The sequence below is a fragment of the Nycticebus coucang genome, chromosome 20 (genome assembly GCF_027406575.1).
Source record: "Nycticebus coucang isolate mNycCou1 chromosome 20, mNycCou1.pri, whole genome shotgun sequence".
NCBI lineage: Eukaryota > Metazoa > Chordata > Mammalia > Primates > Lorisidae > Nycticebus > Nycticebus coucang.
In genome coordinates this window covers 22,519,252-22,543,699 of record NC_069799.1, presented here as the reverse complement: position 1 = coordinate 22,543,699, position 24,448 = coordinate 22,519,252, and the positions used below count along the sequence as shown (strand labels likewise).

The window sequence follows — 24,448 nt, the reverse complement described above, 5'->3', positions numbered from 1 at the left end:
CAGTCCCTTTGTTTAAAATGTATATGCCCACTTTGCTGTGCTACACTGTAAAATAACCCTGTGACAGAGTTCGGGGCTCCTGGCTTGGATCCATTGTAGTGGAGACCCTAGGAGCCCAAGCTCGAGCTTGCAATAAAACAGCTCTTTTGCTTTTGCATCGGAATTGGCTCCCTGGTGGTCTTTGAAGACTTTGTAATCTGGGCATAACAGATACAGTAGTAAAAAAGTATACACATTCCACCAGCATGGAAAAAGTTGACAGTAAAAGTTGAACAACTACAGGTTGGTACAGGTATCTATCGAAGAGGGTAACTGTAGAGACACATGTAGCTACAGATATAAGGAAGGGCTCTTTCAGAAACTGTTTCTTCAAACTAAGACCTGAGCATGATGACATTTTATCACCAGAGGAAAAGGTGCAAGAGAAACATAGGAATGAGTAAAACACAATTGAGATCTATAATTAATAAGCATGATATAGCAACTTAGTGGAAGTCTCATGAAAGAGAATTCATTTTTTTTTTTATTTTATACTTTTACTATTATTTAATTTTTTAATACTTTGAGACATTCTTTTCCCTTTAACAAAAAGAACAGTGGTGATACTATATGCTGCAAGTAGAAAATTAAGATCTGTTCTATAAAACGCTAAGATCTCTTCTCTAAAATGGAAAAAATTTCAATTATTACTGTCTTATTCTAAAACATGCCAAGCAACAGACTTAACCTTGAAGCAGACCCATTTCTCCCTGAACCAAGGATTTTTCTATGCTCCTAAATACTCCTCCAGAAAAGCCCTTTTCTAAATTAACTGACTAGTTCAGAACACCAAGTATGGACAGACCAGGAATGTGAGCAGGCCGTCCAATGTACACATACACAGACAATGTGGAAGTCAGTGAAATGAATGAAGTCTTTAGGAGCAGGTGGGGAAGAAAACACTACAACTGCATGAGTTGTCAGGAACCCAGAGCTGTATGCTGCTGTCAATCTCTTTCTATGATCCGAGGGTCAAGTGTTCAGTGATATATAATGGAAATAAAACTGAACAGGATCTGAAGAGAAAATTAAAAATGAAAGTTAGGCCTCAACATTTTTTACTTTTGGTGAAGTCATATGGTTTCCACCACTGAGCAAACTGTAGCGCCTTCTTCCTCTGATCCTCAAAGCTTTCTCGGATTCCTTTCCTCCAAAGTCTTGGTTCTATATCCAACATCCCACCAATGATTTCCTTTCCAAAGTATGGAGGAAATTTGTGCTGATCTTCAATGACATGGGCAAACCCTCCTCGGAGGCCAAAATCCACAGAGAAATAAGGTTAACCTTTGGGAACAGACTTCCTGATGTCTTTTGAAGAGAGATCAATCAATTTCTTATTCATGGACCATTCTTCATCAGATTCCATTATGGCTTTCTTAAAATAGATAGGAGCCATATCTCCCACCTCCTTTGGGAGAGGAATACATTCATAAGCCATGTGGGACTGTCTCTTGGTACGCATATTAGTTTCTAAAAAGATACAGTCCAATCCTTTATCTTCAAACATCTTTACCAATGATTTCCTGAACATCTGAACTTCCTCCCAGATGTCTTCATCCAATAAAGTAGCTGCTCTGTGGTGCTGCAAAGGGGCTATCAGGCAGTGGCCCTCAGTGAGAGAGCAGGAGTTGGGTAAACATAAGTAAACCCGACACTGAATCTGCTGGCACCTTGATCTTGGATTTTCTAGCCTCCAGAACTTAAGTCCTATTGCAATAATAAGGTGCTTGGGAAACTGAGAGCTGTCAAAACAATACAGACATTTCTCCATCTGTGCAGCAAGATTCCGATGCTCAGCAACAGCTTTCCTCCTCTGTTTCTCTTCTTTGCTGCGACACTCTCTCTCGGCTGCTTTGGAGACAAACATGTCATCCAGAGTATAATAGTCTCCATCTGCTTTTCCCATAAACTTAGATGCCATTCTCATAAAAAGGTTGTTTTGATTTTCTGCTGTTCCCATCTTTTCATTTCTGACTAAATCGTTTAGGCTTAGATTATCATCATCATGAAAGTATCTGACCCTTTCTTTTTCCTCATGGGTTGAAACCATCTGTCTCTTTCTTCTTCCTCCTTTTGGTTCCGGAGATTTTCCTGGTGTGTTCACAGGCCATACTCTTCCAGACTGATCTGTTCTAACAAGGATCACTTCTTGCTCGTCTTCATTCTCTTCTCCAGATTTTCTTGATATCTGTGTTATAGTTTCTTTGAATTTATTTGCCTTTTCTAGTTGAGATTTAAGCTGTTCAGCTAATTCCATATTCCCCATCATCTCTGCCTTGATAATCTTGGCTCCCAACTTGTTCTTCTCATCAACACTCAGGATGTGGACAGACCCATCTTCTGGACTCGCAGATGTAGACTTTGCATCCCGCAGATATTCATCTCTCAAGCTTCTGCCTTGTGATTTTTCTCTCGCATCTTCTGGAATGTGCCGGTATTCAACACTGCTGCTGGTTTCCAGTGGCTTTTCATTTGAATGTTTCTTGTCTCCTGTTCCATCAGACTGACTCCACGATGTTAAACGTTCTTCACTCACCTCAGTAGGTTTTCGAAAACCACAATGCGAAGAACCCCGAGCTACCAATGCTGAAGATGAACTAGCTGGTTCAAAATTTCTGCCCTTGCTGTGATATGATAGTTCATCATCATCAGAGGGTCTTAAAAACTTAGGTCTCAGATTTCCAAGGGAAGAAAACTCTTGACTCTGCCATGGGTTGGATTCTCTTCTACATGTTTCTAAAGATTCAGATTTCTTACCTTTTTCATCACCACTAAACTTCCCTTTATTGCTGTTGTTTGTAATATCCATTGTAGTGTATCTATCCCTTGAACTGTTATGTTTTACTAAGTCTGATTTTCTACTTTCTTGACTATTTTGTGCTTTATCTGAAAATGCTGGTTTCTTCCACTGTTCTCGTCTATAATCTTCTTTTGTAGATACAGTTTTTTCAGCTGCTTCTAATTTCGACTGAAATATTTCCATTGACCCGTATCTTTCAGCTACAACATCCTCAAAATTTCTGTTTTGTTTCTCAGCTTGTTCCTTCATTCTTTGGTAAGACTTCCTTAGCCAGCTCAATCCACCATCTTCTACCACTGAAACTTTAGTAATCGATGATACACTACAGTCTTCTGGGGGAAGACCTGTCCCACCATCCTTCCAATATGGATTCAATTCTCTTTCCAGGAGTTTGGACTGCTCAAGTGCTTGAGTTTTCTCTTGCTCTATTTTCTTCATTGTTTCCTTCTCAGCTTTGAGTGATGATGATGACACAGTTTTAACAGACATAAAATCAACAGTCATCCATTCGTCCCTCTGAATAACTTGGTCGTCATCTTTTTGTTCTGACTTTTCACCTTTCACTCTCCAGGCCTTTTCCTTGCCAAGAGTCTGAGGTGGAACAGCTTCAACCCACTCATCTTCAGAGCTTGATGAACTGTCAGATGACTCATTGTATTTTTCACATTTCTGTTTCTTGCTCTTTTTTTTCTTCTCTTTCTTTACTTTTTTTGAGTGTTTGTCTTTTTTCTTCTTTTTCTTCACAGAGTGTTCCTGTGAGAATTGTTCAATTCGCTCATTCACATCAGGTAGCATCCATGTATCCTCACCCCGAAGTCGCTTAAGTTCTTTACGTCTTTCTTCTTTTTCAAAATTGGCTTTAGCCTGACGCAGCACCTCGGCCCTGACGATCCGGGTCTGTTCTTTACGCTCCTCAATACTCTTCGCACTTTCAAATTACCACCGGCAGCCGCCATAGTTGTTGTCACCGTCAAGAGAATTCATTTTTAACTTCAACAACTGCTTTTAGGTTCACGGAATTGTTTAGAATTCATGATGTATACAGAAAGAGGGAGCTTACCAGGCTGTGACAGGGGATACTTCCAAGGACTCACCACTGCCCACTGCCAGATGGTATCTTCTAAAAGGTGGTTCCCTCCAGTGACCCTCACATCCTGAATCCACACAGCTTAGGAGCACCTAACACTTGTGGGAGATAGCCAGGAAGGCAGAGGCAAGCATAGACTAAGAGGAAAAGACCTGAGTGTGCTGGGAGGAAGGGACTAATGAGGCAGCTGAGCAGAATGTTCTCATTCTGTCCTGGGATCTGCTACCCTAGGTTGCCCCCCACCTCTGCTCCATCTTCCTGGCTGGTTTCTCCCATCTCCTTGCCTGCTCACCCCAGAGGGCACAAGGGCTCAGTCTGCACAACATCAGTCTCCAAGTTCTAAGTGTACCCCTGTATATCCCTTGATGTCCTTCATGTGGATGTGCATACCCCTCAGCTCCTCTAAAACAATTAGCCCCACCTCTCTGAGAGGGCCCTTCATGGCTAGGCAAAGTTTACCAGCTAGTATCCCAGGCCAAACCCCCAGGCATCATCCCCAAATGCTGTCTCACACCCACAGTCCATCCAAACCCAAAGAAGCTGCCAGCTCCCCCTTTATATTCCCATAGCCACCACCCCTCTGACTGGGCTGTGGCTGTCACCTGCAGGTAACATCAACCCTTAGTTCATCTGAACAGGAGCAGCCCCCTGGGCCCCTGTGCACTGTTATATTCACCTGTGGTGGTCATATAAACTCGGGCCAACATCAAAGTTCCTACAGGCCAGCCCTCGCCTTCTCACTTCCTGGACACCCAGAAACCTGTACCTTAATATCCCTATCTTCAATATGGCTGTCCCCCTCCTAACCCCAGCCTGTCACACAGATCCCAGGCCCAGGTATCCAGAGCCATTTAGATGACACAGCCACTGATCCACCCTGACATTCAGTGTGACCCATGGGAGGGTCACAAGACCCTAGGCCTTGATTCCTCATCTGTCTATTAAGGGCAGGAGTTGGTGGGTAGGCTCGGTGCTCATAGCTCAGTTGTTAGGGTGCTGGCCACATACACCAGGGCTAGCAGGTTCAAACCTAGCCAGGGCCAGCTAAAAACAACAATGACAACTACAACAAAAACAAAAATCACCGGGCGTTGTGGGTGCCTGTGGTATCAGCTACTTGGGCGGCTGAGACAAGAGACTCGCTTAAGCCCAAAAGTTTGAGGTTGCTGTGAGCTGTGATGTGATGGCACACTACCCAGGGTGACATAATAAGACTCTGTCTCAAAAAAAAGAGTTGGTACATAGAAAGCAAGTCCCACCCCCAGCCAGCTCAGAATGCCCGGCATCTGGTCTCACTTATGTCTTATTGTTGCAGGAAGACAAGGCCCAGTGGAGAGAAAGAGCACCCAAACATCACGTTTATAAGAGGAAGGGCTTCATCCACCAGCCAGGAGCTTATGGCGTAGAAGAATTACAAATAGCCATGCTCCCCGACTGGATTGGTCTTTCCCTTTTTATTGACAGTCAGAAAGTTCCACCCCACGGGTCCCCTTCTCATTAGCCAGTTTGAATCAAGCTGGAGATGCTATTCCAGCCCCTACGGATTTCAAAAAACTTGGAAATCTCCAAGTTCCAGGAAGTTAAGTTTACCAATTCCCAAGAGCTGAGTCACCATGGAGAGGTCCCTGCAGGTGTATCCTTGTGCTCTTCTTGAGAAGATCTGTTCTCCTAGACCTCACCCTTCTTGGGTATCCTCTCTCATTATCTTTCTAACTTCCTATTCCTCCTGCAATGAGAATATAGCACCTGCAATGCAGCAGATGGTGCAAGTGGGTAGAAAAGTTTCCTTTTTCCTCCTTGAGTTATACCAGTCCAGCATCTGCTTCTACCAGCATCCCCACTCCCACCCTCACCCCGTCCAGGTGCTGAACTCAACCAGCTGCCTCATACCTACAACAGCCCACTGGTACAGCTCAAGGGGTGCTGAGTTCTGAAGAGGCCTGGCAGGCATTTGGCAATGACAGAGTCTGGCTTTGCCAGTTATCGGCCCCATATCTCAGTTCCCCTGACTGTGGAAAGATAAAAATTCTACCCTCAAGGCCAGTGGCCCAGAGAGCTCACTACACCATGTTACAGGGCTGAAGGGGGTGTGAGTGGGTGGAGGTGAGAGATGTTCCCTAGGCTGAGTCACTTCCTTGGGGACTGAGGTCAATTAGGCTGTTGTACTCATGCCACTTGGAAGAAAGACTCGGACCCCACTTCAGGTATAAATCAGATGGTGATTTTTTACACCTGTGCAGGTGGGTCGCCGCCCCGAGGGGCAAATGGCTGCAAAGAGAAAAGCAGGTTGCCTTTTATACCTTTTTTGTTGCCATGCAAAGAAGCAAAACAAAAGCAGAATATGGCAGTTAGCTGAGGCGGAGTTACAATGAGTTGGCTCTGGGGGTTACATTGTGGCGACTGCCTGGCGTACAACGTGGTGGCTGGCATGGGGACAAACTTGGCTTGGGAAATTTTGCTCCACCATTGTTTAGCCATTGTTAGGGGTTTGGGGTAAGTTCAGGGGGGTTACAGAACATGGGAAGCTCTGCTTGCGTGAGTTTTCACTATTGTTTGGTAAGGGAGTCAGGGAACTCAGAGAGAACTTCCTTGTAACCTGTTCTCAGAATTAAACTAATAAGGGGGGTTTGAGATGGACGACTCAGGCTGAAACAGTTAGGGGCCTTTAGGGGTCTTCTTGCTGTGTCAGTTACAACAGGCCACTGCCAGGGTGTTGAGGAAAGGCATGTGTCCTGCCTGAGGAGCTCTTCTCCAGTTCTGGGTCTCCAGAATTGAGGCAGGGATAGGATGCAGGTGGAGCAGTGCAGCATAAAAAGGACCTTGGGTTAACCTCAGGGAAAAAAGCTGCAAATTCAGCCTCCTCTCTGAAGCTGGCCATGCCAGGGGATTTGAATTTTGGGGTGGCAAGAATCTGGGGTGAGGGAACAAAGCCTTCTGGTTTTGGACACACCTGAAGTTTCTTGCAGCTCTCTGAGGTACAGCAACTGTTACCAGATGCATGGTTTCAGAGAACCTAAGGAAAGGGGGGAGGCACCAGGAAGGGCCCCTGAACCCAAGGGCAAAAGTCATGAAGCTTCCTTCCTCCATGCCTGTTTCCCCCCTTGGACACTTCAGTTTTTTGAGAAAGTGTTTGCGGAGTGGCAGGAACTGGAAGGACCGGCGGGCTGAGAACTTACCGCAAGTATAAATCTGATCGTTGAAACAAGGCTGCCATTACAGGGCCTCTCCGACAGGTGAGGAAACTGAGGTACCAGACCGACACATGGGTGAGTCACTGGCTGCCTGGAACCCTGGAGATCCAGGCAGATCTTCCAATTCCCAAGAGAGGTGGCCCCATTCTCTGCTCGCTCTCTCCAAAACCTCTTAGGCCTGCGGGTCTCTTCCCTCCTCCAACCCCCTCCTCACTAGGCCATGGCTTCTTTACTCTCTGCTGCCAGGCTGAAGATTGAGGTGCCTGTGGTCTCTCTTCCAGTCGGGGAGCTGATCGTCCCCAGGGGAGGACTTCTGGTAGTTGTCCTCTGCGCCTAAACCAGGAGCGCTTACCCTGTTTATCAGGGAGCCGTGTGGACCGTAGCGCCTACACCGTGTAGACCTGGCGGCCCCTCTTAGACCCTCAACGTCCCACAGGACCTTGACCTCCAGTGGCCCATTATCCCTGGGATATCCTTGACCTGGCTTTGCCATAGCAGCCCCATGGACAGATTCTTGAGACCATCAGGTCACGAAAGCAGGGGGAGAAATAGTGGCTCCAGGGGGTGTCATCTCATCGGTATGGGGGATCATTGGCCGGCTTCAGCTGGGGCACACACACCGTCCAAAGTCCATCCTCAAGCTTTGATAGAGACTGGTCAGGAACCACGGCAAGAGGCAGGGGTCGGTGATGCTGATCCTAGGCTGGTTCCCCAGCTGTGGCTTCGTCTTTGGATGGCAGCCCTGAGGTTCCAAGTGCCCCAAAATTTAGCTGCACCAGCTACGCTCCGATCTTCAGGGAGGACAAGTTACAGCAATGCGTGTAGCGGTCCAGTAGTGACACTCACACCGGGCGATCCCTCCCCACTTGGCACCCGTTGGTGTCCCTGAGCCTCTTCCTGCAGGGCCCCGGCCCTTCCTTCCTTCTCATCTGCCAGTCTTGGCGGAACACTCTACTCGGTGACCCGAGGCTCTGAGGAGGTGCAGCCCACAACAACCACCGCCAGGCGCAGGCGCCCACTAAGTGCCACGAGTGCTCAGGCTGCGGCGCTAGCAGGCGGAACCCCGCACCCCTCCCCTGCTCGCGCAGGCACCTGCAGGAGGAGGGAGAGCTGCGGAGTCTGCAGGAGGAGGGCAGTTGACCCCGGAGCTAGGTGCGCGCAGGGGCGGAAGCGGCGGTGGCCCGGCTCCTACTAGCCGAGCTCTCCAAATTCCAGCCCCCGTCCTGCGCCGCCCGGGCCGGGACAGCCTGTCTCCCGCCGCCTCCTCTGCGTGGTGTTCCCTGTCCCAACTGCTATTGAGCCTCCCCCTCCGGCAGAGGAGCAAAATTTCCAGGACCAGAACCATCTCCCCAGCCACATTCATCTCAGAGACGTCCCAGGATCCGACCCCACCCCCCACCCCAACGGTATCTCGGACTCTCAGAGCCCGGCCCAGACCTGGCTGCGGCTGGCAACAGCCCCCACCTTGTACCTCTGCCTGGGGACCCGCAGGGGTGGCGAGCCGTAAAGCTGAAAGGGGACGCTACGCCCGCTGCGCCCACAGTTCTCTGGGGTTTGGGGGCACCAGCTTCCTTTAGGGTGGCTGCTGGAAATGTTTTTTTTTTTTTTTTGTGACAGAGTCTCACTTTGTGGCCCTCGGTAGAGTGCGGTGGGGTCACAGCTCACAGCAACCTCATACTCTTGAGTTTAAGAGATTCTTCTGCCTCAGCCTCCCGAGTAGCTGGGACATCAGGCGCCCACCACAATGCAGGCTATTTTTTGGTCTGGGAAGGGGTGTATTTTCGGCAGAACAGTTTGTGAAAAGCGGCTGTTTGTTTCCCTAAGGGGAGAGCCTGGCTTTATGATTACATGCTTTTCTTACATTCAAAAATTGGTAGAGTCTAATTAACATATGATAGCCTCCTGATTCCGTCAGTAAATATGAGCACATTTTAATTTGTTTTTGTCAGTTTGGGTAGTCCTTTTGTTAGTTTCTGTGTTTTTTTTTTTTTTTTTTTGTGACTGACGGTGCTCTTTATTTATTTGTTTTTTTTTATTTTTATTTTTTTTTCCATTTCTTTTTTTTGTTGTTGGGGATTCATTGAGGGTACAATAAGCCAGTTACACTGATTGCAATTGTTAGGTAAAGTCACTCTTGCAATCATGTCTTGCCCCCATAAAGTGTGACACACACTAAGGCCCCACCCCCTCCCTCCATCCCTCTTTCTGCTCCCCCCCCATAACCTTAATTGTCATTAATTGTCCTCCTATCAAGATTGAGTACATAGGATTCATGCTTCTCCATTCTTGTGATGCTTTACTAAGAATAATGTCTTCCACATCCATCCAGGTTAATACAAAGGATGTAAAGTCTCAATTTTTTTAATGGCTGAATAGTATTCCATGGTATACATATACCACAGCTTGTTAATCCATTCCTGGGTTGGTGGGCATTTAGGCCGTTTCCACATTTGGGCGATTGTAAATTGAGCTGCAATAAACAGTCTAGTACAAGTGTCCTTATGATAAAAGGATTTTTTTCCTTCTGGGTAGATGCCCAGTAATGGGATTGCAGGATCAAATGGGAGGTCTAGCTTGAGTGCTTTGAGGTTTCTCCATACTTCCTTCCAGAAAGGTTGTACTAGTTTGCAGTCCCACCAGCAGTGTAAAAGTGTTCCCTTCTCTCCACATCCACGCCAGCATCTGCAGTTTTGAGATTTTGTGATGTGGGCCATTCTCACTGGGGTTAGATGATATCTCAGGGATGTTTTGATTTGCATTTCTCTAATATATAGAGATGATGAACATTTTTTCATGTGTTTCTTAGCCATTCGTCTGTCGTCTTTAGAGAAAGTTCTGTTCATGTCTCTTGCCCATTGATATAAGGGATTGTTGGCTTTTTTCATGTGGATTAATTTGAGTTCTCTATAGATTCTGATTATCAAGTTTTTGTCTGATTGAAAATATGCAAATATCCTTTCTAATTGTGTGGGTTGTCTCTTTGCTTTGGTTATTGTCTCCTTAGCTGTACAGAAGCTTTTCAGTGTAATGAAGTCCCATTTGTTTATTTTTGTTGTTGTTGCAATGGCCATGGCAGTCTTCTTCATGAAGTCTTCCCCCAGGCCAATATCTTCCAGTGTTTTTCCTATGCTTTCTTTGAGAGTTTTTATTGTTTCATGCCTTAAATTTAAGTCCTTTATCCATCTTGAATCAATTTTTGTGAGTGGGGAAAGGTGTGGGTCCAGTTTCAGTCTTTTACATGTAGACATCCAATTCTCACAACACCATTTATTGAATAGGGAGTCTTTCCCCCAAGGTAAGTTCTTGTTTGGTTTATTGAAGATTAGGTGGTTGTAAGATGTTAGTTTCATTTCTTGGTGTTCAATTCGATTCCAAGTGTCTATGTCTCTGTTTTTGTGCCAGTACCATGCTGTCTTGACCACTATGGCTTTGTAGTACAGACTAAAATCTGGTATGCTGATGCCCCTGGCTTTATTTTTGTTACAGAGAACTGCCTTAGCTATACGGGGTTTTTTCCGGTTCCATACAAAATGCAGAATCATTTTTTCCAAATCTTGAAAGTATGATGTAGGTACTTTGATAGGAATGGCATTGAATAGGTAGATTGCTTTGGGAAGTATAGACATTTTAACAATGTTGATTCTTCCCATCCATGAGCATGGTATGTTCTTCCATTTGTTAAAATCCTCTGCTATTTCCTTTCTGAGGAGTTCAAAGTTTTCTTTAAAGAGGTCCTTCACCTCCTTCGTTAGGTATATTCCTAGGTATTTCATTTTCTTTGAAACTAGGGTGAAGGGAGTTGTGTCCTTAATTAGCTTCTCATCTTGACTGTTATTGGTGTATACAAAGGCTACTGACTTGTGGACATTGATTTTATAACCTGAAACATTACTGTATTTTTGATGACTTCTAGGAGTCTTGTGGGTGAGTCTTTGGGGTTCTCTAAGGATAAGATCACGTTGTCAGCAAAGAGGGAGAGATTGACCTCCTCTGCTCCCATTTGGATTCCCTTTATTTCCTTGTCTTGCCTAATTGTATTGGCTAGAACTTCCAGCACTATGTTGAATAGTAAAGGTGACAGAGGACAACCTTGTCTGGTTCCAGTTCTGAGAGGAAAAGCTTTCAGTTTTACTCCATTCAGTAAAATATTGGCTGTGGGTTTGTCATAGATAGCTTCAATCAGTTTTAGAAATGTGCCACCTATGCCTATACTCTTCAGTGTTCTAATTAGAAAAGGATGCTGCATTTTATCAAATGCTTTTTCTGCATCTATTGAGAGGATCATGTGATCTTTATTTTTGCCTCTGTTAATATGGTGGATAATGTTTATGGACTTGCGTATGTTAAACCAGCCTTGCATCCCTGGGATGAAGCCTACTTGATCATGATGAATGACTTTTTTGATGATAAGCTGTAATCTATTGGCTAGGATTTTGTTGAGAATTTTTCCATGTATATTCATGAGTGAGATTGGTCTGAAATTCTCCTTTTTGGTTGGGTCTTTCCTGGTTTTGGTATCAGGGTGATGTTTGCTTCATAGAATGTGTTGGGGAAGATTCCTTCTTCCTCAGTTTTTTGGAATAATTTCTGCAGTACAGGAATAAGCTCTTCCTTGAAGGTTTGATAGAATTCTGGAGTGAAGCCATCTGGACCAGGGCATTTTTTAGTTGGAAGCTTTTTTATTGTTTCTTTGATCTCAGTGCTTGAAATTGGTCTGTTCAGGAGGTCTATTTCTTCCTGGCTAAATCTAGGGAGAGGGTGTGTTTCCAAATATTGATCCATTTCCTTCACATTGTCAAATTTCTGGGCATAGAGTTTCTGGTAGTATTCAGAGATGATCTCTTGTATCTCTGTGGGATCAGTTGTTATTTCCCCTTTATCATTTCTGATTGAGGTTACTAGAGATTTTACTTTTCTATTTCTAGTTAGTCTGGCCAATGGTTTATCTATTTTATTTATTTTTTTGAAAAACCAACTCCTTGTTTCATTAATTTACTGAGTGATTCTTTTGTTTTCAATTTCATTGATCTCTGATTTGATTTTGGATATTTCTTTTCTTCTACTGAGTTTAAGCTTAGATTGTTCTTCTTTTTCCAATTCCGTGAGATCTCTTGTGAGATTGTTGACGTGCTCTCTTTCTGTTTTTCGAATGTAGGCATCTAAAGCGATGAATTTTCCTCTCAAAACTGCTTTTGCAGTATCCCACAGGTTTTGGTAGCTTGTGTCTTCATTGTTGTTATGCTCAAGGAAGTTAATGATTTCCTGTTTTATTTCTTCCTGCACCCATCTGTTATTCAACAGAAGATTGTTTAATTTCCATGCCTTTGGGTGGGGTCGAGCATTTTTTTTAGAGTTGAGTTCCACCTTTAGTGCCTTATGGTCTGAGAAGATACAAGGTAAAATTTCAATTCTTTTGATTCTGTTGATATTTGTTTTGTGTCCTAGGATATGATCAATTTTGGAGAATGTTCCATGGGGTGATGAGAAGAATGTATATTCTTTATCTTTGGGGTGGAGTGTTCTATATGCGTCTATCAAGCATAGTTGTTCTAGGGTCTCATTTAAATCTCTTATATCTTTGTTTAATTTCTGTTTAGAGTATCTGTTCAGCTCTGTAAGAGGTGTGTTAAAGTCCCCTGTTATTATGGTATTATCAGATATCATATTGCTCAGACTGTGTAAGGTCTGCTTCAAGAATCAGGGAGCATTTAAATTGGGTGCATAAATATTTAGAATTGAAATGTCTTCTTGTTGTAGTTTTCCCTTGACCAATATAAAGTGACCATCTTTGTCTTTTTTGACTTTAGTTGCTTTAAATCCACATGTATCTGAAAATAAGATTGGAACACCTCTTTTCTTCTGAATTCCATTTGCCTGAAAAATTGTCTTCCAACCCTTGACTCGGAGCTTTAATTTGTCTTTTGAAGCCAGGTGTGTTTCTTGCAGACAGCAAATCAATGGCTTGTGTTTTTTAATCCAGTCAGCCAATCTATGTCTCTTTAGTGGGGAATTCAAGCCATTAACATTTATGGAGATAATTGATAAGTGTGGTAGTATTCTATTCGTCTTATTTGGTGAGAGTCCATTGCTTAGTTTTATCTTTTGCATCAGTGTGGAGGTTAGGTTCTGTCCTTTGATTTCTGAGTTCTTACTTTGCTGCTGATCCATTGTGGTGGTCAGCGTGCAGAACAGGTTGAAGTATTTCCTGTAGAGCTGGTCTTGTTGTGGAGAATTTCCTCAACGTTTGTATATCCGTAAATGATTTGATTTCTCCATCAATTTTGAAGCTTAGCTTAGCAGGGTACAGAATTGTGGGCTGAAAATTGTTCTGCTTAAGTAGATTAAAGGTAGATGACCATTGTCTTCTTGCTTGGAAAATTTCATTAGAGAAGTCTGCGGTCACTCTGATGGATTTGCCTCTGCAGCTTGCAGAATCTTTTCTTTTGTCTTGACTTTGGACAGGTTCATCACAATGTGTCTTGGAGAAGCTCGGTTAGAGTTGAGGCGACCTGGGGTCCGATAGCCCTCTGAAAGCAGTGTGTCAGATTCTTTGGTGATGTTTGGGAAATTTTCTTTTATAATATTCTCTAGTATGGCTTCCATTCCTCTGGGGCATTCTTCTTCCCCTTCTGGAATTCCTATAACTCGTATGTTGGAACGCTTCATAAAGTCCCATAATTCTGACAGTGAACGTTCTGCTTTCTCTCTCTTCTTTTCTGCCTCTTTTACTATCTGAGTTATCTCAAAAAGTTTGTCTTCTACCTCTGAAATTCTTTCTTCTGCATGGTCTAACCTGTTGCTGATACTTTCCATTGCATCTTTAAGTTCCCTAATTGACTGTTTCATTTCCTTTAGCTCTGCTATATCATTTTTATATTCTTCATATCGTTCATCTCTGATTTGATTCTGTTTTTGGATTTCCTTTTGGTCATTTTCCACTGTATTAGCAGTTTCCTTCATTGTTTCCATCATTTCTTTCATTGTTTTCAACATGTGTATTCTAAATTCCCTTTCTGTCATTCCTAACATTTCTGTATAGGTGGAATCCTCTGCAGTAGCTACCTCATGATCCCTTGGCGGGGTTGTTCTTGACTGGTTCTTCATGTTGCCTGGAGTTTTCTGCTGATTCTTCCTCATGGGTGATTTCTTTTATCTGTTTCCTTGCCCTAATTTTCCTTTCACTTCCTCTTGCTCTTTAAGTTCTTGTTCCTGTGGACTGAGGGTTACAGGACCAGAAGGGTGAGAAGGTTGAAGAGCAAAAAAGGGGATGAAAGAAAGGAGGACCGAGTGATAAGAAAAAAAGAATGATAGAGAAAGGAGAGGGGGTGGGGATAAGAAATATTGACAAAAAGAAGAGAGGCACAGAAAGAGGGAGACAGGGCAATATAGGTGTACAGTAGGGTACTTTGACACAACCTTAAAAAACCCCACCTTCTGGGGGTGGCCAGTGGGGTGGTTCCCTTGAAGTCAGCAGCTCTTTGCTAACCTGATCAGACACAGTACCCCATCTCCACCAAGTAGAGAGGAAAGACAAAAATGCTATAAAACAAACCAAAACAAGCAAACAGAAAACTTTACCGGGATAAAATTGGGTGAGAAACCAAGTGATAGCGGTAGAAACACTAACAAAAATGAAGTTGTAGTTATTAAAAAAGGCAGCAATGGGAAATTATAATTAAACTAGTAAAATTGAGAAAGAAAAAGGGATCTGTATGGAAAAGATTGAAATTAAAAAAGAAGAGAACATCAACAACGTCAAAATCAACAAACAAAAAAAAACAACCAAACAAAAAAAGAAAAAAAAATACACAACCAAAAACAAAGCAGTTTGTATATGTTATTGAATATTGTCTGGGCAACACGTGGTCTTCTGGGGTATGAGATGTTAGTCACAGTTCTGATACGACTGGAGGCTGCTGATTTCTCAAACCCCAGCAGGTAGACACCCTAAATCTCTCTTCAGCCTACTTAAAAGGCACTTTGAACTTGTAAACTTACTGAGCAGAAGCTTTCCCAGCTTTCTCGCTGGAATCACTGCTGAAGTGGCTCTCCACTTACCCAGTGTGCCAAAACTGGTCTCACTCTGCCCCTGAGGGTTAGGGCTGCAAGGCTGCTCAGACCCCACCCTTAGGGTACTTGGTAGCTGGGTTACCATCTCCCACCTGTTTCTAGCTCTGCGACCCTGAGGGTGGAGCTTGCCGGGGCAGATCACTGACAATGGCTCCGTGTGACCCACCACCAAACACTTTTAGCTCCTTCTGGCTCAGCGGCTAAGACTGGGCCCCTAGACAACGGCCAAAGTTCTCCGTACTCCCGCTCAGGCCTTCCCCAAGGCAGTTCAACTCAGTGCCAAGTCCAAGGACATCAAAACAGTTCACAGGTAAGGCCTTTCTGGTTTGCAGTCTCGCTGCTACTGAACTTACAGTTGTGGGCGGGTTTAGACGGATTGAACACACGCGACCACTTGCCGGTTTTCCACTGTTTTAGTCCTCCTCTTGGGGTCCAGAAGTCTCTCGCTGACTCCCTGTATCCTCATAGGAGTGGTGATAGGCAGTTCCCACCAGCCAGAGATGCCTGGAGTCCTATCTCCCCAGACTTACGGTGCCCAGATGCAAGGAAGCTGTTACTCGGCTGCCATCTTGCTCCACCTCTCTCTATTTTCTAGTTTCTGTGTTTTTAAGTCGAATTGTAAGTCTTCTGAAATCATTAAGATACCAGAAGAAAAAGTGAAATGAGAGGAGGAGGAAACTTTTATTTCCCCCAGAGGAACTTACATTGATAGAGGGTACCCAGGAAGGGTGAGGTCTAGAACAGAAATCTTCTCAAGGACTCCACAAAGATATACCTGCAAGATCCTCTCCATGGTGACACAGCTTTTAGGAATTTGTAGACTTTACTTCCTGGAACCTGGAAATTTACACTTTAGTAAACTCCTGTAGTTCTGTGTGGGCTGGAACAGCATCTCCCACTTGATTCAAACTGACCAATGAGAAAGGTACCTGTGGGTCGGAACTTTTTGACTGGAGATAAAAAGGGAAAGGTCAAGCCAGACTGGGAGCATTGCCATTTTGAATTCTTCTCTGACATTAGCTCCCCCGGCTAAATAAAAGCCTTTTTTCCTCTTAAATAGTGTTTGGGTGCTCTTTCTCTCAATTGGACCTTGTGTTCCTGAAACAGTTTTGGTTTCCTGACTGAGAATCGAGACCATCCGAGGAGAGAACAGGCTCAGATGTACCTCCTAGTTGTCACCAATCCTCTGCACACCCACCTGGGGGGGCTTGATCAGCCTGGGTGATGTGAACCACTGAGCTCACCAGGGAGGCAGCTTGGCCTTCCTGTGTGGATGCCTCAACTGGGCAGAGAAAGGACCCCCTCAGTGAATCTTCAAGGAGTCAAACACTGGGAGGAGCTGACAGGCAGGAACTGATGAGAGAGGATACCCAAGAAGAGTGAGGTCTGAGAGAACAGGTCTTCTCAAGAAGACCACAAGGATACACTTGCAGGGTCCTCTCTATGGTGACTCATCTCTTGTTAATTTGTAAACTTAACTTCCTGGAACTTGGTAATTTCCACTTCTGTGAAATCCTATAGTTCTGTGGGGCCTGGAAAAGAATCTCCTGCTTAATTCAAACCGGCCAATGAGAAAGGTACCTATGGGTTGGAACCTTTTGACTAGAGATGAAAAGAGAAAGACCAAGCTAGTTGGGGAAGGTAGCCATTCGTGATTCTTCTATGCCAAAGCTTCCAGCCAGTGAATAAAGCCCTTCCTCTTATAAACATGATGTTTGGGTGCTTTTTTTCTCCATTGGGCCTTGTCTTCCTGTAAAATTTTTGGTTCCCTGACCTGGAAGTGAAACAAAAATTTTTGGTTCTCCTGACCTGTTCTGAGGAGAGAACAGGCTCAGATGCACCTGGTAGTTGCTGCCAATCCTTTGGACACCCATGTGGGGGCCCCTGATCGGCCTCGGTGGCATGAACCACTGAGCGTGCTAGGGAGGCAGTTTGGCCTCCCGGTATGGTCGCCTCGAGTGGGCAGAGAAAGGATCCTCTGGGCATGTCTTCAAGGAGTCAAACAGCAGGAGGAACTGGCATGCAGGAACAGGTACCTACACAGGGAGATGAATAAGGCAAGGTATGATCAATCTGGGGTTCCCACCATTTGGTTGGAACCGGGGGGTTGTGATCAACCCTTGGGGCATTAGATCTCTGTCAGGATGAGATGGTTGTCTGGTGAGCCAGGGGCCCAGCTCCCCTTCCTGTAGTTACTCCAGAGTTGGGAGGGGAGGCTGAGCAGGGGACACATGGGGTGAGGCCTTGAAGAACACACACAAGATAAGGCCTTGCTGATTTCATGGTACACACACAGGTAGGATAAGATCATGCTGACCCCATTGATGTTAAAAATGGTTTTGTATCTAGCTATTATTTTGCTTAACCAAGTAAGTGCAAGTGACATACAAGCCGGTTGTGGAGTCCTGCAGCCTGCTTGCTGTGTCATCCAACCTACAAAAACTGTGCATTAACCCTGGTTGGGGCTGCTGTCCCCTAATCTCTCTGAGACTTGCAGAGACAGCTGGCCAGCTGGTCTAAATAAAGGCTCCTTATAGGCATTTTGAAGATATTTGCCCGGTGGTCTTTTCTTGCCCCATAACATCTGGAGGATCCAGCGAGGTCCCTGGGATTTAACCGAGGCTACGACCACTGGTTGCGGCTAGGTCACAAGAGCCAGTTTTCACCTAGGGGGTGGCCTCTGAGAATTCCTCAGCCCCAGGTGAAAGACCGACTCTGTCCCCCTGTCCCAAACTACCAAATTAATAGACTAAATTTGGGCACCTTAACAGAGTCATCAGTTCTGAATTCCTTACTGGTAAGTCTGTTTGTTCTGGGACACCCAGACACTGGACGCAGCCGTAGATTGAGGGTGTCTGTAGCCTTCTGTTAGACTCTTCTGGTATTTGCAATCTCTATTAGCCTGTTCTGGTTTTGGTTTTTTGTGTCTTTCATGTGTTTGTGTTATTCTACGTATGTCTGTTAGGTTGTTCTTGTCTTGCTTTTGTGTTTTTGCATGTTCCGTGTTATGTATGAGTGAGTTAAAGTGTTTGGATGTGATTCTACGGCCCTGAGGTTACGGAATTCGGGTGGGCCTCTACCCACGGTTCCCTGACTTTATCATACAGCTTAGTGAAAGGCCCCCTCAGGGTGACCTGGAATGAAGTTTATACATCTCCACCTATGCCAACATAGAGTTTTCAACCTTTCAGGGACGTGGCTGGGAAGGCATCTGAGCGAGGGTCAGATGCAGCTCTGTGCCTGACTGATTCTGTGTCCATCTGTCTCCTTTGTTCTGTCCATCTGTCTCCTTTGTTCTCCATGTCAGACGTATGTCTCTTCTGTAGATTTGGATATTTTCTGCGGTGTCTCCTTACAAATGCCTCCTGACCTTTTTCCAGTATCTGTGATCACGTTCCTTTTATCAGGGAACTCTCCAGCAATTTCATCCTGTGGAAACTAGCCTTTTTACCATCTTTCTCTTATGTCTCCCTTGTCTCCCATTGCCTTTGACATCGCTTTCTGGGTGGGAATCAGACTTTTAATGTACAGTGTTGTGGCTACTGGCTTCTATTTTTCTTACATGGCGCTTTTGTACTTCCTCATTTTTTATCTTGACACTGTAGTGTAAATGAGCCACCTATGTTTAGGACTATCTGTTTTCCGCTGATTAAAGAGTTAATACAAAGTTTGTTAGAGAGGGAGACAAGATGGCAGACTGAAGCCAGCTTTCAACAGAGGCTCCCATCCAGAAGGAAAGTTAAGGGACAGGAATTTAGTAATATCCTAGTGGACTTGAGCCACACCAAGAGAGAAGGTTGAAGAATGCACATCAACAACGCTGAGGCAAGCTGTGATCACAAGGACACAAACAAAAAGTACACAATCCACCACCAAGTGGACGGGAGTCCCCCTCCCCCATGAGACCTGATCAAGAGCCCCACAATTAAACAAACGGGCAGAAATTAAAGGCCCCCCCCACTACACTCCACAGGAGAGACCTTCTAAAAACTGGACCTACCTCCCCTACTGGGGTGCCATGGCGTTCTCCTGCCGGGCATAAAACTGAATAAAACTTTAAAAATCCTTTACCGGCAACCTTGAATCCACAACACTCCCCCCGCCCACTAAGGCCTGGAGGCCTGTCCCCCAGGAGTTCGGATGCTTGAGTGATTTCTCAAGGGGAGTGGACAGTCCCCGAGTTGCGACTGATCAGCATTGACTCTGAGGCATGCGAGTGAGGAGAGGGCACCAGGCTGAGGGGGAGTCACGCCTCGACGGCACTTCCTTGTGGTGTGGTGCAGCAGCCCTCCCCATGCATCAATACAGCCAGACATAAAACTAAATGAAACTCTAGCTTCCCCCCCACTCTCACTCGGAGTCTGGGGGCCTATCCCCCAGGAGTTCGGATCCTTGGGTGATTTCTCGAGGGGAGCACACAGTGCCCGAGTCGGGACTGGTCAGCGCTGACTCTGAGACACGCGAGCGAGGAGAGGGCACCGGGCTGAGGGCGAATCACGCCTCGGTGACACTTCCCTGCGGTGCGGTGCGGTGCAGCAGCCCTCCTCGGGCAATGCTACGGCTGGGCACAAAACTGAATAAAACTCTAGCTTCCCTGCTGAGTGCCCCTACTCTCACTCGGGGTCAGGAGGCCTATCCCCCAGGAGTTCGGATCCTTGGGTGATTTCTGGAGGTAAGTGCACAGTGCCCAAGCTGCGTCAGGTCAGCGCTGACTCTGAGACACGTGAGCAAGGAGAGGGCACTCTGCTGAGGGGAAATCAAGCCTTGGTGGCACTTCCCTGCCATGTGGTGTAGCAGCCCTCCCCGGGCAGCAATATGGCCGGGCATAAAACTGAATGAAACTCTAGTTTCCCCCCCACACCCACTTGGTGTCTGGGGGCCTGTCCCCCAAGAGTTTGGATTCTTGGGGGATCTCTCGAGGGGTATTGACCCAGCATAAACTGCGGCTGCTCAGTGCTGAGTCTGGGACGCGAGACAGAGGAGAAAAGGGTCGGCTGAGTGCCCACACCAGAGCGGCAGTTCCCTGGAGGCAGAGCAACAGCCGTTTTCTCTTTAACGGCAGAACGGCTCACTTCTGGATATTCTGAGGCCACACCCCCTGTCTCCCTGGGCAACCAGAGGAGGCCACCGGTGAGCAGGGGATTTCCTGACACTGCTCACAAACCTGGGAAGCTTCCAGGGTGGGGCTGACCCAGAGAGGTGATAGGACGCAAACATTCAGCAGAAAAGAGGACGCAAACCTCCAGTAGCAAAGACGTTTGAACTCAGAACAGCCCGTCTTCTGTTGGTGATTTCGGCAGGAACAGAGACAGAACGCCGCAAACTTGTCTGTTCTCTTCTGTTCTGTTTACAGCATCCATCAGGGACGGGGCTAAGCCTGAGTGAACACCTCCTTCCCATCACCTGCATCAAGCACTCAAAGATGTCAGGCCCCATCTCCTCCTGCTAGATAGTGGCAGTCTGCGGGGGCCTGGCAGACTTCCTTGCGATTCAGGCAGGTGCAAAACCCTGAGTGTCTGTTCACTGCAGGCAACTGGGTTAGCCATCTGCAGAGATACCAGTGACTGGGTCTGATGGAGGGGCAAAGTGGGGAAGGAGACGTCAACTTTCCCAAACTGCTCTGTTTGCTGGGTGGCTCCTTCTGACTCCACGCTGCACTGGGATGAGCCATGTCAGAGGAGACATCAGGCCCCTGTGATCCAGTTCCCAGAGACCTCTTGAACTCTCTCACCCGAGACAAGTGCCGATTGAGACAGTTGATTTGGACCTTTTGAACTGGGCTAATAGACTGAGGACTTTTCAGGCGGTGCCCTAGTTGTGTGGTTGTAGGAAGGTTTGATTCTCCTTTCCAACTGGGGCCAGAGGGGGGCAGGCGGGGTGACTTAATTGCTGATTTTTAAACACAGCTGAGACTTCAAGCCAGAGTTGAAGTTGCAATAGGATCGAACAGAAACCAGCTGAAAACAAGACAGAACCACTTAGCTCCACCACACCAGACAGGGCCCCAGTTTCTCAGGCCACAACACTGTACCGGCCCTTGATAAAGCCCCAGTTGAAAAATCAAAGGGAGTAAAATAACCATGGGGCGGAATCAGCGGAAAAACTCTGGTAACATGAATAACCAGAATATATCAACGCCCCCAGGAAAAGATACGGCAGATGTGATTGAAGATCCCATTCATAAACAACTGGCTGAGATGTCAGAAATCGAATTCAGATTTTGGATTGCAGACAAGATTAATAAAATGGAATTAGGAATTCGAGGAGAAATTCAAAATTGTCTCAAGAATTTAACGAATTTAAAGACAAAACCACCAAAGACTTAGACACCCTGAAGCAAGAATTTACAGCCCTCAAAAATATGAAAAATACAGGAGAATCCCTCAGCAACAGAATGGAGCAAGCAGAAGAAAGGATTTCTGACATTGAAGATAAAGTCTTCGAGCGCTCCCAATCTCTCAAAGAGGAAGAGAAATGGAGAGCAAAAATGGATAACTCACTCAGAGAGCTCTCAGATAATTTGAAAAAAAGCAATATATGAATTATTGTGATTTCTGAGAATGATGAAATGGCCTCAAAGGGCACTGAAGCCCTTCTGCATGAAATTATGAAAGAAAATTTTCCAGACATGCCTAGAGAATCTGAAATTCAGATAGCAGACAGCTTCAGAAACCCAGCACGATTCAACCCCAATAAGTCATCCCCCAGACATATCATAATTAGCTTCACTAAAGTTAACATGAAAGAGAAGATTCTCAAAGCAGCCCGGCGAAAGAAAACTACAACGTACAAAGGTAAGAATATTAGAATAACTGCAGATCTCTCTCCTGAAAGTTTTCAAGCCAGAAGAGGGTGGTCATCAACTTTTAATCTCCTAAAGCAAAATAACTTTCAACCCAGGATCTTGTATCCAGCTAAACTGAGTTTCATCTATGATGGAGAAATTAAATACTTCAATGACATTCATATGTTGAAAAAATTTGCCATAAGTAAACCAGATCTTCAGGATACTCTGAGACCTATCCTCCACAATGACCAACAGAATCCTATACCACAAAAGTAAACTCACTCAGAAACTTCGGATCAAACTCCAACTTCCACACTGGTTAAAGGATTAAAAATGTCCACTGGACCTTTGAAAAACTCGATACCCAAAATTCCACCAGTCTTATCAATACTCTCCATCAATGTGAATGGCTTAAACTGTCCTCTAAAGAGGCATAGGTTAGCTGACTGGATACAAAAACTCAAGCCAGATATTTGTTGCATACAGGAGTCACATCTTAATTTAAAAGACAAATAAAGACTCAGGGTGAAAGGATGGTCATCCATATTTCAGGCAAATGGTAATCAGAAAAAATAAGGTGTTGCAATTTTATTTGCAGATACAATAGGGTCTAAACCAACAAAAATAAGGAAGGACAAGAATGGTCACTTCATATTTGTTAAGGGTAACACTCAATATGATGAGATCTCAATTATTAATATCTATGCACCCAACCAGAAGGCACCTCAATTTATAAGAGAAACTCTAACAGACATGAGTAACTTGATTTCCTCCAGCTCCATAATCATCAGAGATTTCAACACTCCTTTGGCAGTGTTGGATTGATCCTCCAGCAAGAAGCTGAGCAAAGAAATCTTAGATTTAAACCTAACCATCCAATATTTAGATTTAGCAGACATCTACAGAACATTTTGTCCCAACAAAACTGAATACACATACTTCTCATCAGCCCACGGAAGTTACTCCAAAATTGACCACATTTTAGGTCACAAGTCTAACCTCAGTAAATTTAAAGGAATAGAAATTATTCCATGCATCTTCTCGGACCATCATGGAATAAAACTTGAATTGAATAACAACAGGAATCTGCATACCCATACAAAAACATGGAAGTTAAATAACCTTATGCTGAATGATAGCTGGGTCAGACATGAGATTAAGAAAGAAATCGCCAATTTTTTGGAACAAAACGACAATGAAGACACAAACTATCAGAACCTCTGGGACACCGCAAAGGCAGTTCTAAGAGGGAAATTTATAGCACTGCAAACCTTCCTCAAGAGAATGGAAAGAGAGGAAGTTAACAACTTAATGGGACATTTCAAGCTACTGGAAAAGGAAGAACATTCAAACCCCAAAACCAGTAGAAGAAAAGAAATAACCTAAAATTAGAGCAGAATTAAATGAAATTGAAAACAAAAGAATAATACAACAGATCAATAAATCAAAAACCTGGTTTTTTGAAAAGGTCAATAAAATAGATAAACCTCTGGCCAACCTAATCAGGAAAAAAAGAGTAAAATCTCTAATATCATCAATCAGAAACAACAAAGACGAAATAAAAACAGACTCATCAGAAATCCAAAAACTCCTTAATGAATATTACAAGAAACTTTATTCTCAGAAATATGAAAATCTGAAGGAAATTGACCTATACTTGGAAGCACGCCACCTTCCAAGACTTAACCAGAAACAAGTGGAAATGCTGAACAGACCCATATCAAGTTCAGAAATAGCATCAACTATACAAAAACTCCCTAGAAAGAAAAGCCCGTGACCAGATGGTTTCACGTCAGAATTCTACGAAACCTTTAAAGAGGAATTAGTACCTATATTACTCAACCTGTTCCAAAATATAGAAAAAGAAGGAAGACTACCCAACACGTTCTATGAAGCAAACATCGCCCTGATCCCCAAACCAGGAAAAGACCCAACAAGAAAAGAAAATTATAGACAAATATCACTAATGAATATAGATGCAAAAATATTCAACAAGATCCTAACAAACAGAATCCAGCAACACATCAAACAAATTATGCATCATGACCAAGTTGGTTTTATCCCAGGGTGTCAAGGCTGGTTCAATATACGTAAATCTATAAATGTAATTCAGCACATAAACAAATTAAAAAACAAAGACCATATGATTGTCTCAATTGATGCAGAAAAAGCTTTTGATAATATCCAGCATCCCTTCATGATCAGAACACTCAAGAAAATTGGTCTAGAAGGGACTTTCCTTAAACTGATAGAGGCCATCCACAGCAAACCCACAGCCAATATCATATTGAATAAAGTTAAAATGGAATCATTTCCACTCAGATCAGGAACCAGACATGGCTGCCCATTGTCTCCATTGCTTTTCAACATTGTAATGGAAGTTTTAGCCACCGCAATTAGGGAAGAAAAGGCAATCAAGGGTATCCATATAGGGTCAGAAGAGATCAAACTCTCGCTCTTCGCAGATGATATGA

The 24,448-nt window shown here is 44.5% G+C and overlaps 1 pseudogene across 1 annotated transcript; it reads right to left on the bottom strand.

The window, feature by feature from the left end:
• Positions 1-902: 902 nt before the first annotated feature.
• Positions 903-3,801, bottom strand: LOC128572745 (CWF19-like protein 2; annotated as a pseudogene). Its single transcript, XR_008376243.1, has one exon. The product of XR_008376243.1 is annotated as a CWF19-like protein 2 (transcript).
• Positions 3,802-24,448: the final 20,647 nt, after the last annotated feature.